The sequence below is a fragment of the Camelus bactrianus genome, chromosome 16 (genome assembly GCF_048773025.1).
Source record: "Camelus bactrianus isolate YW-2024 breed Bactrian camel chromosome 16, ASM4877302v1, whole genome shotgun sequence".
Taxonomy (NCBI): domain Eukaryota; kingdom Metazoa; phylum Chordata; class Mammalia; order Artiodactyla; family Camelidae; genus Camelus; species Camelus bactrianus.
Genome location: NC_133554.1, coordinates 11,208,063 through 11,214,100, shown reverse-complemented (window position 1 = coordinate 11,214,100; position 6,038 = coordinate 11,208,063). Strand labels below are relative to the sequence as shown.

At 40.5% G+C, this 6,038-nt stretch overlaps 1 protein-coding gene and 1 pseudogene across 1 annotated transcript in view; both read left to right on the top strand.

The window, feature by feature from the left end:
* Positions 1-356: 356 nt before the first annotated feature.
* Positions 357-1,535, top strand: LOC123615424 (non-histone chromosomal protein HMG-14 pseudogene; annotated as a pseudogene).
* A 127-nt stretch (positions 1,536-1,662) lies between these two features.
* The window catches only part of LOC105065189 (olfactory receptor 3A10), a 77,565-nt gene continuing 73,189 nt past the window's right edge, over positions 1,663-6,038 (top strand). Inside the window, exons 1-2 of the mRNA XM_074342581.1 lie at positions 1,663-4,422; positions 4,705-4,754. The gene's annotated coding sequence lies outside the window, so the exon portion shown is untranslated. The remainder of the gene's footprint in view (positions 4,423-4,704; positions 4,755-6,038) is intronic.

The following is a 6,038-nucleotide window of genomic DNA, read 5'->3' as shown; positions in this document are numbered from 1 at the left end:
TCCTTAAGAACCTATAAGCTACTCACCTGAAAGGATGGGGTTTAGAGTAGTTTAAGAACAGTCTGCAGAGGGGGAGGGTATAGCTCATGTGGTAGGGCACATGCTTAGCATGCACGAGGTCCTGGGTCCAGTCCCCAGCACTTCCTCTAAAAATAAGTAAACAGATAAACCTAATTATCTCCCACTCACCCCCCAAAAGAAGAGTGAGCTAGTGTCTGAATTGGTTTAAGAATAGTTAGATTTTGGTGGGTCCCAGCAGCTCCGGGGGTGGGAGGAGGGCCAGCGGCCAGGCAGCCCAGCTTCGTGAAGACTCTCAGTGCACCACATCCCGGCCCGCAGTCACCTGGCACAAGTCCGCCCCACCGCCAGGATGCCTAAGAGGAAGGCCAGCTCTGCTGAGTGGGTGGCAGAGGAGGAGCCCGAGAGGGGATCTGCGTGGTTGTCAGCTAAACCTGCTCCTGCAAAAGTGGAAATAAAGCCAAAAAAGGTGGCAGGAAAGGATAAATCTTCAGACAAAAAAGAGCAAACAAAAGGGCAAAGGGGAACAAAGGGAAAACAGGCCGAAGTGGCTAACCAAGAGACTAAAGATTTACCTACAGGAAATGGAGAAACTAAAAATGAGGAGAGCCCAGCCTCTGATGAAGCAGGAGAGAAAGAGCCAAGTCTGATTAATAGCATACCGCTGGTCTTTTCAGTGGTCCCTGTCTCCCTTCTTGTATAATCCAGAGGAATATTTTTACCAACTATTTAATAAATGCAAGTTTTTAGTAGCTCTAGAAACATTTTTAAGATGGAGGGAATCCTACCTCATCCCATTTTTTGTGTAAATGCTTTTTTTTTAAGAGGTAAAATCATTTTCTGGTTTATTTTTTTGATACAACCAGAAAATAGTGGGATGTTGAATATGGGAGGCTTTGATTGTCTTCGGTGTCAGCTTAACATTCCATAGATGGGGGTAGTTTTTATATCCTACAATACAGAGCATATTTAAATCACAACTTGGAGTCAGTGGTGCATTTAATGTCTTGAAGACTTTAAATTACTTCTCTTCCCCTGTTGTTTTTGGTAGAATTGTTTCCTAAAGCAAACCACTCCTTGATCTTGGCTCTCCTCATCAGAATTTTGTGCACTCTGTAACATCTTTGGTCGTGATAGTCCAGTTTTCCTAGTAACTTTGTTAATGTATTGTGAACGATTGAAAATTTGAGTATGTAGGGTATGTAGTGTGTATGATATTAAATTGTGAATTGGTGAGACTTATGATGTAACAGCACATCAACATTTGATGATATTGGTAACTGATATCCTGTTAAGGAAAATTTGCCTCCAAATTTTAAGTAGGAAATTCACTGGAATATCTGGAAAAGGATCACAACTATAAAATTTTTTTAGATTTTTGATATGTACATTAAGAATTGTGTACAAGTTGAAATGTCTGTGCACTGATCCTCAAAACAACCAATAAAATCTCAATTATGAAAGAAAAAAAAGAATAGTTAGATCTCATCTTTTCTCTTTGTTTTTTAAGAAAATTATTCTTTATTTTTTTAGCTGACAGAAGAAGTTCCAGGATATAGGTATAAGAAAAAACCCATCTTGGTAACAGCTGTGCCTATAGTACAGATTATCTTGATTATAATTTTCTGCCTTATTAAGGTAAGGACAACAATTCAGGTTCAGAGCCCACAAACTGAAAATCAAAGCTACTTTTCCACCTGCTACTACTTATGGTCCTCTTCAGTCACAAGGACTGAGATAGGCTTTGCTCTTTTCTTGAAAAGTATACACCAGGGATTCTTAAAGGAACTCCAGTCCCAGGGGGTCTCTGTGGCATTGAACCCAAGATAACAAACCATTAGACTATTTTGAAAAGTTAAGTTTATAAGAAGGCCAGAATTGACATGGTAGTAAAATTTCTTCAACTCAAAAAAACTGCACCTCACCAGTCACTCTCATCCCTTCACTGCTTTCTTTCCTTGTTGGGTGAAATGATGACATATATCATCTCCACCCTCATGGAGCTTTCCGTCACCCTGGGAGGGCTAGAAAGACATGGCTAAAAGATCAAAGTGTGATCTTGTCGATTCATTAGATTTACTTATCAGCTTTCTTCTCCAGTGTGTAAGGCATTCTTTAGATAGTTTCCATCAAAACACTGCAAATAAAATCCTGCATCAGGCTACTCTAAAGTATGTCCTTTTGTCCTAATTCTGTTCTCACCACATAGCCTTCTGGCTGTGCCTCAGTGTGCCATGGAGGCCTGTCTCTGCAGAAGGAAGTTCTCTGCTTGTGTAGTCACAGAAGCCCTGTCTGTAGAACAGATGTATTTCTCATTGACAAGTAATAATTTGGCATTCTGATTTCTGATCAATCCTGTGATATTGATAAAGTGAGACTGCCTCAATAGGAAGATGTGAGATCCTTCTTGGTGAAGACAGAGTCTGATTTCTGAACCTAGGAATCTGGGGACGAGAGTGGGGTCAGCTTGCTAATCATTGGCCATTGCCCAGACTGTACCCCCTGCATCTCCAGGTGGCATATGGCCTTGTGCTTTTGTAGCATTTCCATAGACTCCTCTTTTACTGCTTTAATTGCTATGTAGTTTAACCTTGCATTTGTATTTATTTATACCATTTCATTATTTCATCTCCCCGCTTAGATGATAAGTTTTTTCAGGACAGGGACCATGCAGTGTTTTTCCTAAAGTTGACAATAATGATGTTCAGTGGAAGAGAGATGAGGCATTATGTCAATTCCACAATGAGTAATGCAACAAAATATTTATTTGAAGTAGCTAGACAGCCCAGCAATCGACAGACCCACGTGTTCTTTAGACTTTTGAAATGTCATATTTAACATTCTAATCAGTGGAAGAAAATGAATAAATGGTAATAGAACAGCTGCCTAACTATTTGGGGGAAAGATAACAGCAGGTCCCCATTTCTCACCTTAAACATATCTCCATAAACATGAAAGAAAAGAACTCATGAAAGTATTAGAAGAAAATAGAAGCAATATGTTTATAATCATGTGGTGGAAAAGAGCTTTCAGAGCCTGATGCCACAGGCAGAAAGCTTTGGCGGATTTGACCACCTTGTCTGTGGCATCAACTTAGCGCCGACCTATGCCAAGCAGTGGACAAAGAGTCTTCCATATATTTTCTGGCTTAATCCCCACAGTCCTGTGAGGATGGCAGTACCATCCTTGTTTCATAGATGGAGGACATCGACTTGAGGCCCCAGTGACAAAACCAAAAGCAGAAGCCAGTTTCACCTGACTGTAAAGCCTGAGCTCCTTATTCCACTCTTCTGTCTCGTCCCCTTAGAGACAAAAACATTGGGAAGTGTTTGAAACACTGAAAATCAGTGAAAGCCAATATTTATCATAAATAGTTTTATAAATAAGCAGGAAGAAGATGGACAATCCAGGGGAGGAGAGGGCAAAGGCTCAGAAGAGCAGCCGTCTGTTGACCGTCTGTCCCTGTATCAGCCCATCCTCATGGCTAGAGGGTTTTGTCAGCCAGGCCTTTGTCACCTCATAGCATAAAAATAGTCTCTGATACTTTCTTCTAGTACTTTTACAATCTGTCTAGAATTTGTTTTGTTTTTAAGTGTAGTTGAGGTAGGGAATCTAACTTTTTTCCCTACATGAAAATCGAATTGTTTCAACATTTTCTACTGAATGGTTCATTCTTTCTTCACTTATCTAAAAATACTGTCTTTATCTAGACTCTGCTCTATTGATCCAGTTATCTTTTCCTATACCAGTACCAGTATTACACTGCCTAATTCTAGTTGCTGTGGAACATATTTTATAAATGATAGGGTAAGCCCCTGCTCTTTGATCATCTTTTTCATACATTTCATAACTATTCTTGCATGTTTTCTCTACCAAATGCCAACTAGCCAGGTTTTGTTGAAAATTTATCTTGGATTTAAATAGGACTGCACTGAATTTGTAGGTTAATTTTAGGAGAACTGATGTCTTTACAACATTCTAGGAAGATGGTATCTCAGACCATATACACATTTTTCATTTTACGTCCTTTGCAAGAGTTTTAATGCTTTCATCACATAGGTCTTACACATTCTCCGTTAAGTTTATCCCTAGGTACTTTATGCAGTTTTATTGATATTGTAAATGGGATATTTCTTCTATTTCTTAGTCTTCTGTGTTATATAGGAAAGTTTTTGAGGTTTATGTGTTGATCTCTTGATTTTGTATGTAGCCATCCTCCTGAATTCTCATATTGCTTCCAACCTAAAGGTTGTCCATCATTTCATATGCAAATGTGCTTGTCTCTTCCTTTCCAGCATTTTTCTTATTGCATCGATTAGGACCTCCTCAACAATGATCAATAGTGGCCATAATGATAGGCATCCAACTCTTGTTCTTGGCTTTAGAACACTGCTTAGGTTTCTGGTAGGTACTTTTATTTTGTTTTCCTACTTCTAAGAATTTGTATTGGGCATTATCTGTTGAATGTTACCTAAAACAATCAATAGAGTGTATTGCCAGCTGCGTGCATGATCCTAAGTTAGGCACTGTGAAAGAGGCAAAGGATTATTAAACAAGAGAACATTCCTTCCACAAAAAAAGCCTTCGTCTCACTGGGTGGATAGGACTTAAAATAAAAAAGAATGAATAACGATTTGGAGATAGTCATTGTGATGAATAATTCTGATCATGTTTCTTCCAAAACAGATTTGTCCTTACAGAACAGCAGCAAAGGGCGGTAATAAAGGAAGCATAAGGTAAATATTAGTCTGGTGATTTTTTTTTTTTAAGTTTTTTTGTTTGTGTGTTTTACTATTGGGAGGGAGGTAATTAGGTTTATTTATTTTGAATGGAGGTAGTGAGGATTGAACTGAAGACCTCGTGCATGCTGAGCAGCTCACTCTACCACTGAGCTGTGCCCTCCCCCTAGTCTGGGAATTTTAAAAGTAGAACTAGAGGAGAACTTAGAGCTCATCTATTTCAATCTCTTCAGTTTACATTGAAGAGACCACAAAAGGAAGGAAGAGTATTTATTTATTTTAATGCTTCACCCTAATTTATTTACCAGCAAAACTAGCTCCCCAGCCAAAGCTGAGCTGGAATGGGACAGGCCCAGACGCCTCTGCTTTTCCTAGTCCTTTAAGGGAAGAAGGGGGGAGGGGGAGAGGTTTGGGTTGTTACCTGTTCCTGCTGGTGGTGGCCATCAGGCTGGGCTGGGCCAGTGGCCTTCTTGGAGGTCCTGGGTAGGGAATGCCACATGGTTCTAGGGTTGGAGGACCAGCCTCACTCAAAGTTGTTGGAAGGGAGAATATATGAGTCCTTCCTAGAAAGTGGCAGGGAAACTTCCCTTGTTCTCCTGCTGGTTTTCAGGCCCCCACACTCTATTCCCTTTATCCAAATCTCATAGAATTTTAACTGGGAGAAACTTTAGACAGCAGTTTGTTTCTTCCTTTTATATTAAGGAAATGGAGAAAGAGAAAGGGAAAAGGTCCTGCCCTATGGCCATACTGCTAGTGAGTATCAAAAAGATGGTTCCTTTCCACTGAGGCCTTCATTGATCACCCTGTGCTTGGGCTGTGAGCTACATTTGCTGTCACAAATCAGCACCACATACTATATGGACACAAGGAGTTTCTAAAACAAACTTATTATGCACTCTGATTTTTTCCTTTTCTATGTATATTCAAAAAAGAACATTTTGTGTTTCAGTGCTGGTCATGGCCTTTAAACTGATTTAACAATTCCTTATGCATCGGGGACAGCTTGCAGTGTGAAAGTCAGTGAGTCAGATAACTGTGCTAGCTGGACTCAGGGGTTTACTTGGTGTGATTCAACTTATAGGAGAAAGCAGCCAGGAAAATAGGAGCACCTCCCCCCCCCCACAGCCTCCAGCAAGTGTTGCATGTGAGACTAAGTCTGAGAGGACTGGTGCAAAAGACTTCCAGAGGGTCACGTGCTTCCGCCCAGCACGGCTGTGCAGTGTCTTCCCTGCACAAGGGCACTTGGTGGGGCCAAGAAGGCCAGTGGGGCTAAAAACTCTG